Below are 8,700 nucleotides of genomic sequence, written 5' to 3' on the forward strand. Positions count from 1 at the left end.
CACTGGCTAAAGCCTGGATACCTGGAGTTTTATTCTGGCTTTAAGCCATATAAAACGGATGTGATACAACATGAAAATGATCCAGTTAAAGAGGAAAACTATATAAGTAAAACAATATAAATATCGAACAGACTAAACATGTTTGAAATAAAAAGGTAAAAATAGCTGCTCATCAATTGGGGTGTTAAAAGAGGAATCGAGTGGGGTCGAGGGTTACAACTTTCATTTATCAATGGAAAGAGGACACATTCCTGAAATAGGGGAGAATAAATAAGAGGACCACATGTGTTTACAGAGAGATGATTTGCAAGCAATGGTAACAGAAGTTATTACAATCAGATGCACGTTAATTCCTTTGGGGGGAAAGATCACAACCCATAGCAGCAAAACTCCAGAGGCAGGTAACAAGGAGGCCCCAAGAAATCCAAAGGAAGCAAGAACAGAGGTAAAACCTTTAACAGATGTGTCAGGAAGTTCTTTGATAGCTGAACTGCACAGGAAGGCTCAAAACACCTCCCAAGTGGCAGTACCTGTATCCCACAGGCATCCCTCACAGCAGCACCAGCAAAGACCCTTACTGGAGGCCTCTTCTCTGACATCGGAGGAAGCTTTGTAAGCCTCGCTTGGAAAGTGATTAAAAAAGAACCCAATCAAAATGGATGCAATCCAAGCAACTAGTGATACAAGCTAAAATGCAGATGTGGTGGTGGTTGGATTTTGTTTGTGGTAGGTTTTTTTTGTTTTGCTGGGGTTTGTTTGTTTGTTTGGGGGGGGGTGTTGTGGTTTGGGGGGGGGTTGTTTGGTTTTTGGTTTGGTTTCGTTTTTTTTTTTAATCACTGCATATCCTATACTACATAAAAAATAAGATTTTTGAAGGGTGGACGACTGTGGTACATGGCATTACATCAGCACAAGGGATGTAGAGCTGGCAGCTGACAAGCTGTCACAAACAGCAGACTTGCATTTCTAACACCAAGAGAATAGTCAACATATGAAAACATAACTCCAAAAAGTTTGTATTGCAGGCCTGTCTCCAACGACTGAAACGCCCAAGAGCTACCTCAACACAAAGTAGTACAGAAAGAAACTGTAACTGGCCATAAGAGAAAAAGCAAGCTGTACCCAGGAGCATATATGCATTTTTCATTTGCACATGGGCAAGTAAATGCATATTAATACAAGAAAGTACGCATATTAATACTGGAAAGTTATTCTCCCATCTTCAGACAGTGATTCAGAGAAAGATCTTAATATATAAGCCATGTGAAGGCTGATGCAATTACTAGTTGTAACTTCCTACATATAGTGAGCAAATGATATGCATATGACAGCATTTGGTAATTCAACGTCTTTGTTCCCGTCAACTCTGCAGGAACGTTCCACTAAAATCTTACACACAAAACAACAAAATAAAAAACCCATAGGGTGGTGAAGACCAGCAGGGAAGCACTTTGGACAAAGATGGACTTGTTCATGAAACGTAGCAAGTCAAGCAGCTTGTTTGCATTTTCAGTAGAATACCAGGTTAGAGTCAGCAAAAAGCTTAGGAAAAGTAAGGTTGAGTTTCTTGTATGAATCTTGGTCAGCTGCTGCCCTAGGCCTATCATACTCTGTGTGCAGGTGACAGAAAATTTCAAACCATTTCCTGAAGCACAGTATAAGCGCAGACAAGAAAACCTATTCTTGGAAATACACTACCTGGCTTTGAATCAACTACTTGGAAAAAGTACACTTTGCCTTAACACCAACAAGCTGTAGAACGTGTTTAACAATGTGTTAGTTCACACAGGCAAAAACACCCATACCAACAAGCACCTCTAGCCTTGAGTTAGACACTAAGCAGGAAGCCCAGTTTCTAGGAGGAGAATGCCACAGGAGAAGCTTCTCAGCGACCACCCGAGAGCGCTTCTCAAGTCACGACGTGTGCATGACTCTCTTGCCACAGAAAAGCACGCGGCAATAGGGCCTGTGCTGCAGACCCCAGTCAGCTGGGAAGGCAGCTTCACACCTGCGGTCCACTACACTTCCCTAGCATCACCTGGGCAAACAGCAAAGCCTCCGATACAGCCCACCGCTGCAGGGGACAACGGCTGCAACACAGAGGTTTGTGGAGCTCCAACGGCGATGACAATTGTACTGCTCTGTGTGGGTAACAAAATGGCCCTAGAGCTTGTCACTGTGAAGTCCTGTTCACTGCTTTCAAGGGAACAAAACCAAGCCGATTTGCAAAGTGTTTTCTCTAGTTTTCTAAGGTTTAAATGAAAGCTGTACCTGAAAAAAGTTGTAATTGTGTTAAATGATAAGTTGTCATTTTATTTTACAGATGCCTTATGCTAAGTTTAAGTTACCATGGTTACATCTTTTACAATAAATATCATAATAAAAAGGAGGGAATAAGAAACAATTATTCCCTTGGCTTTGCTTTTTTTTTTTTAATGTCAGGGTGTTGGTGGTTTTTTTGGTTTGTTTTTTTTTAAGATACTGATACAAGATTGGTAGTATCATGTAACTGGTAGCATTATTACTGCAATATTAACAGTAATATTTGTATGCAGCTGAGTGTCTAATATATATTGCAGTAAGACAAATTTCTGCCTGCTCTCACTGGATATTATGTACCTTCCAATCTCATCAAAATTAACTAAGAACCTAGTGTTGCAGAAATCTTTAGCTGTATCTCAGCAGGGGTTTTAACGCAAATCTGTTCATCATCATGTTTGTTCTGTGGAAATACAAGATACATGTACAGAAACATCTGCAAACCAATGTAGAGAATACTTAAATGATTTTGTATGTATTTAACTTGTTTTTATTAAATGAGGAAATAGCCTTTTTTGAAGGTCATTTCTTTGGTCTTAAAAATTCAAACCCAAGCCACCTGGTTTTTATTTCCTGGCCTATTCCTTCTGTCTCAGCTGCATACTGTGCTAAAAACAAAGGCTCCATTCTTTAATTGTGAATATCAGACACCTTTAACCTTCATTCTGTTGCTAGTGCCTTGGAATGTGAAAAAGCTAATATACAATATCCTCTTTTATTAGCTAAAATAATAAATGGCCAGTTCCATTCCTTTTATCAGCTGGGCTCAAGATCCACAGATCCTTGGAGACTTAGACTTTGACAGAGAGTATGGCTTTCAAAGCAAAACCACTGTATTTGAACACAGGTCTGTTCTGCTCTTTTGGATGACAGGCAGGGACTGAAGGTCACTATTTCTAAAGTTACCTAAGAAAAGGCTGGAAATCAGTCACCTCAGACCCTCGTCACCCTATGGTGGTTAACAGCCATCACATCTGGTCTCAATCAAAAGCCAGTAATGAACGACAGCTAGCCTATTCGAGGGCTTGTATCGTGTATGGTTTTAACACAAAAAAACTGGTACAGAGCATTAGGACCAGTGAAAGATGGCATTCTTCAGTGAGAAATGCAAGCTGCCAGAAGAAACGGGGCAGGGGGGAAACACTTTGTACAGCTCATTGAACCAGTTTATTAGCCAGCTCCTTGCAGAAGAGGATTGCTAATAAAGCAAAGAAATATTTATCTATCAATGGAAAGGAACACTTAGATATTAAGGTGACCAAACTGTCTCCTACTTGAGAAAGGAACAGGAGATTCAGAGTGAATAAACAAAGGGATGTAGACCCCGGAGAAGATCTTAAAAACCAAGCAAACAAAAAAATTTCTTTTCATCAAGAAAGCAAGCTTTCAGAAAACCTGTAACTCTAATTATGATCACTACCAAGAGGGGACGCAGTAACTGACTGGAGACCCATCAGATACGGTCTTGGGATAAGCAGATCGAGTCCATTCATTTACTCTCTCATTTCCTCACAATTCCCAAAACATTTGTTGTGTTTTGCTTGCAAATAAAACAACCTATTCATAACTTTTAGACCATTTGGTCTGGGGCTTGGCATTAGGTGTGACTGCACGTAACTGGATAAGGAAGAGGCACTCCTTGCTGAGTGGCGCGCTGGATCTCTTAACCAGGCTTCTGGGAGGCCTTAACAAGCCCCAGATCAGCCCACAACAGTTTCAAGGGGCACGAGTGGGAGGGGAGCACAGGGAAGGTTGCAGTTTAAACCGCATGGGCCAGAGGGAAAGCCAGCACTGGAGGCCAGGGGCAGCAGAAATCTCCTGCAGCTACTACTGGTGAGACTCAAGAATCTCCAGCATGCAGCATCACTGATGCACAGATTTATAACTTGGATCACAGAGAGTGTCACATTTACCTCTTCCCTTTTTAATCCCCTGGCAAAGAGCAAGATTCTGCAGTTGGTTCACAGATGTACATTAAATAACAGGCAATCACTTTACTCACACATCAACACTTCCCACATTTAGTGAAGAACCACAAATTTGAAAGCTGTTTCCCGTCCCACCCCAGTCTATTAGTAACAAGGGTATTCATTACAGCAGCTTAAATAGAGGGAAAATATGTTGCTTAGCTTGGAGAAAAACATGTAGGAGAATAATCAGTGTGATGCAACACTGTCTGAAACTTGATTTCACAAGTTATTACACCAAAAGGTTTAAGAAAGTGGCCTGAAGAAGAAAACTTGTGAAAAGTAACAAAAAAAAAAAAAAAACCCAAACAACTCGTACCGTGTAATCTCTGGGAGTGACATGGATGTAAAATTGATAAGGAAAACACTTTGGTTTGGTTTGTCTGTAAAGCCAGTGAACAGAATTTATGCCACAGTGATAACAAATATTCTTAAGTCTTCCTAGCATTTATTGTTAAGATCATTCTGTTTATTACAACCGTACCAAGCTGCAACCTTTCTTAACATGTTAGAAGCTACTTCATAATGAACCATTTTTCAGAGAGCAGAATTCCTTCTTGGCAAGAACAAAATGCTGCCAGTCTGTTTTGCTAATTTTTAAGGACCCTTACATGCAATTCTACTTAAAAATCATCACATCCATACTTTGCTGCAGAATTCTTTGAAATTCTGTCAAAAAACCCCAAAACCTTATCCTGAGCATCAACCTTCTGTTCTCGTGAAAAAACTGCTACTCCTTAAGCAATCTCAGGGTCTCTGGAAAAAAAAAAAAAAAAAAAAGGTAAATTAAAATTTACCTTATGTCTGTAATGACAATTGCCAATGCATTTCAGGGTTATTTGTGAACCTTTATTTACTTAAACTCCTCAACTCTGCCTTGAGCAGGAACTCAGGCTTGAAGTTCTGCTGTGCTTTGGAATAAGTTTTCCAATGTTCCCTCTGGAGGTACGCACAAAACAGCACCACAGAAAACCTAGCATTTCAGTAACCTTCTGGCATCCCGTTTCCTTGTCTTGACAGGAACACCTTGACAAGCTCCATCTGACTCCTACAATGACTCTATATAGGATCAAGAAATTAAATGTAAAAAGCCACTGAACAGGCTCCATCTCCACTTTATTTGCCAGAGGAGCAGCCCATGTAGCTCAGGCTCGGCAAGGAAGAGCGGTATCAACCTTGCCAGCATAGATACACGTGCACACTGTACTCCCTCGTCTTTTCCAAAACGATTAGCAGCTATGTTCTTCAAGACCCCCCCCACCCTGTACCTGGCACGCTCCAGCCTGAGCGGCAGCAGCAGTCACAATTTTCCAGCAGTGACTGACTATTCGTGCACCCAGGAACTGCCGCAGTTGCAAGTGCAACAAACACAGGCAGGGAGAATCTCTCTTCAGTGCCCTCACTGCCACCACAGCTACTGTGCCAAGATGTGCAGGGGGGGAAAAAAGAAGTCCGATACAGACACAGGGGAAGCGTACAGGTTTTGGTGCGCAGAATGAGAGGGGAGAGACGCAGATTAGATAGATGCCATGGAAAGATGACGTATAAGCGAAGCGGGTACAACTGAATCGGAACAGTAGGAGTGAAGGGGCTGTATGGGTGTAAAATTCTATCAGAAGAGAATCCAACTACAAGTGAACATAAAATCAAGGAGACATCAGATCATTATCTTTTGCTGCTCTCAAAAAGTAGCTCAGACAGAAGACAGGAAAAAAAAATTCTCCCAATCCTTTAAGATTAGCACACCTTAAGGATAACTACTAACCTTGGCTAATTTTAGCCCCATCATCTCAGGCTGTAAAGGGGCATGCTTTGACGGAGAAGTTTAGACTGTAAGGAAATGTCAGTGTATACAACTGTTGCATCCTTTTTTTTCTCCATTAAAAAGGACAAACAAAAAACCACTTACAATAAAGAACCACATTAAGTTGTAAAATCAAATATTCTAAACTAGCAAAAGCCCAAGGTAGTATTGCTTATTGCAGTACGGCTTATGCTCTCTTAATTCACTGCTCCTTTCCAAATGCATCATTGTAATTGATTTTAAAAAATAAATACAAAAATCACATACCTTTTTTTTTCCTATAGGTCCCTCCACCTCATTCCGCATACTGGATGAGCCGGTTCAGAAGAATCGGGGCCGTCAGCGAGGCTTTTGTTGCTTTTGCAATTCACTGAAGTTAGGAGGCTCTACCTACATCCAGAAGGGTGCGGGGCAGCGCAGGGAGGGGGGAAGCTGGGAAGGAACGCTTGGTTCCCTTTACAAAGAAACCTAAATAAGGAAGACGAGAGACTCTCTGGACTTGCAGGTTTTATGCTTGTACCTGTATTTACCAAACACCATAGAGTAATTCTGTAGCAAGGTAAACTTCTCAGTTGCCAAGCCATGACATGTTTCCCATTTTATAAACAAGCAGCAAAGCAGAAATAGATCTTTTGTTCACTTAGCTTAGTCTATTTTTCTATATTAATGGCACAATTAATTATTCATTAATGGCATTTAAAGAGCAGTGACCCAATCTTTCCATTCATTTTAACATTTTGCCTTCTGTTGTCCAGAATCAGAAGCCATAGCCTCAGAGTAAAACATTGCCATTCATTATGGATTTTAAATTGTACTGCAAAAGAAAAATGTTTGTCTACGGATGGACGGATGTCATACTGGTGTATCTAGATAGTAACTTTCCTTCCTTCCCCAAAACTTTTTGCCCTTGGGCAGAACAAAAATGGAAGTCAGTATTCTTAGATACTGTCCCCTTAATCTGCCCGTGCTAAATAAAACTTGGTGTCGTTGCTAAAGAACATAGGGAAAATTCTTTAAGAGCTGCTATAGGCTCCTAGAAAGTCACATCAAACAGCGTGTGACCCAGAGATGGCCTTTTTAGGTAAGAGTTCCACAGATACACACAAGTCTCAGGAAGGAAAAAAAGGCCTACTGATGACACTGCATATAAAGAATTGCGCTTCAATACTGTTTCAAACCAGATTTCATACCAGACACTCGGGATAGCAAAAAAAAAAAATCAACAATGAACACCACAATTTTATGTACAATTCTGTTTCATCAAACAGATCTCCTTCCCCTTTCCCTCTTAGGAAAGAAGCAAAATGGTTCGTATCTTCCTCAACAAGACTTATGAAAAGACTTTTGAGAACTAAAGTGATGAGCTTGGAAGATACAAAAATGAGAACAAGCTGAAGTTGCTCCCCTCCATCTTACTAGAAAATTTTTACAATTTGACTTCTTTATAAAATAACCATTTTGCTAAGACACATCTCGAAGTCATGAGCCATCATCCATTCCTACCTGTTTCAGAGCTCTCTTTTGGCTAGTCTCTCAAAACTCAGTGGTTTTTTTTCAGCCCTCCACCCTCTCTATTGGCACTTGCTTGGTCCTGTCTTGCAGAACTACTGAAGAAATTAAGATGGCAGGCCATCTGTAATACAAACAATATTATTGAATGAGAAAGCACTAGAAATAGACTAGAATGCACATGTTACTCTGCAAGGGAACAGTTCAGCAACAAAGACTTCAAGTTCCAGCTGTTTCCACCCAAAGAATTTTAGAATAAAGCACATTGCTGAAAAGTCACTTACTTCCTAACAAATTAGTACCTTCATAAACAAAAGGGTCCCAAGTTGTTGTTGCACTGCCCTAAGCCCCTAAAAAAACCTCAGGCGTTGAAAGGCAGGGTGCAATTTTCTTATATGCTGAACAGCTAAAGAATCACACATTTATGTAAAACAGCAGAGAGAGTCAGCTAACAACATTGCGCTGAACTTGGCAAGACGGAACTTAATCACTCAACTTGAATCAAGGACTCTCAGAACAACATGCCTGATAGCCAACTACTACCTTTTGTTAACTTAAACACGTACGATAATGTACAATATTACCAGAATGATTTAACCTTGCATTTTATGTGGTCCACTGTCAGATATCAAGACCTTTTTCCTTTTAGTACATGCACAGAAGGAAAAAAGCAAATGAGGAAATAAAATGCTTTTTTTATCTCAAGCTGAAGCACTTCCTATGTCACACACACACACACACTTACTTAGAAATTGCCTCACCTCAGGTGCTGGGGACATTACTTTCCTAGCTCTTTACAGGAATTATAGCACAGCCTATAAATATTATTTGGCTTGTTATACAGCCATACATGCTAAATGTGATCAATATGCGTAACTTGTGCAACTGTTTTACACATACCATTTACAATAAACTGCTTAACTTCTGAAAATTTAACAAGCTAATCCATCCACACAACCAGGATACCGCAGATGAAGCGACAACAAGAAGCAATTAAACACTACTTTTTCCATGAAAATAAACTGCCACTACTACAACCACCAGCCAGACTACAGCTACATTATTGCATGACAAAGATACACACATTAACTACAGTTTGTG

This window comes from Nipponia nippon, unplaced genomic scaffold (assembly GCF_047370975.1).
Source record: "Nipponia nippon isolate SJK-2023a ecotype South Korea unplaced genomic scaffold, ASM4737097v1 scaffold_5, whole genome shotgun sequence".
In the NCBI taxonomy this organism is placed as follows: domain Eukaryota; kingdom Metazoa; phylum Chordata; class Aves; order Pelecaniformes; family Threskiornithidae; genus Nipponia; species Nipponia nippon.